This window comes from Belonocnema kinseyi, chromosome 7, assembly GCF_010883055.1.
Source record: "Belonocnema kinseyi isolate 2016_QV_RU_SX_M_011 chromosome 7, B_treatae_v1, whole genome shotgun sequence".
NCBI classification, from domain to species: Eukaryota; Metazoa; Arthropoda; class Insecta; order Hymenoptera; family Cynipidae; genus Belonocnema; species Belonocnema kinseyi.
Window position 1 is genome coordinate 93,851,137 of NC_046663.1, and position 1,196 is coordinate 93,852,332.

Genomic DNA, 1,196 nt, shown 5'->3' on the forward strand with positions numbered 1-1,196 from the left:
GAGGGAGCTCTTCTTAATATTTTGACACCAAAATCATGTCGATACACCTTACCGACTGCGAGTAAAGCCACCCACGCTTTAACTTGACAGACTGTATTACACAGAATTGAAGAGTGCACTCTCGGAAGTGTCCAGTTCAATTAGAGGCTTCGATACACTGAAGATGGCAGTCAATATTTTCACGGAAACTATCGAATATACCTATAAAAGAAACTGCCGACCCACAAGAATCCGAAAGGTTGGGGAGATACACTTGTGGAATCCAAAACTCGAAGAGCTTCGCAGGTAAACTAGTAAGATTTAAACGTACCAGTACTGCTGAAACGGATGAACTATGGAGTTCATTTACGACGATAAATATTGAATACAGGGGACCAATACGTTAGGCCAAGAAAGAAAGCTGGACGTTCTTTGCACAGACATCGAGAAAGTGGCAGGGGCGGCTAGATTGTACATTATATTCTCCCGAAATCCCCATGCTATTTTCGGCAATATAAAATTGCCCGACAAAGTGTACTCAGTGCCAGGTGAGAAGACCTGAGGAAACCTGATCAAGGCACACTTTCCGGGCTTAATGAGATCTGGGGAACAGAAGATGACACCTTAAAGGCAATGGAAGACGCCTATCGTTCGTCTTAACCCGAAACGGCGGCTAGTTCACGAGATTGTTACCCCCTCTAAGGTGAAGTGAGCCCTGAAGTCTTTCAGGTGACACAAGGCTCTTGGCTTGCATTGAACTAGGCAGTCTGATAAGTCCCTGAAAAATGAAACACGGAGACGTTTTTTTGGCCAAAGTCGGTTTTATTTTTCAACATACTCTCCTTTTAGATCGATGCAGCGAGTCCAACGATTTTCTAACTTCTTGATACCGTCTGAAAGTACTCGATCGGAAGGTCTCCAAAATACACCTCAGTTTCAGCTATGAGCTCCTCATTTGAGTAAAAACGCTTACCGGTGAGCCATCTCTTCAGGTTAGGAACAAGTAATAGTCGCTGGGGGCCAGGTCTGGTGAATACGGTGGCTGAGGAACCAATTCGAAGCCTATTTCATGCAATTTTGGTTGTGCAACTAAGCATGAATGAACAGGCGCATTATCGTGATGATAAAGCGGGTTTTTCTTCTTCAAATGCGGTCGTTTTTCGGCGATTTCGATTTTCAATCGGTCCAATAATGATGAATAGTATGCTCCGGTTATG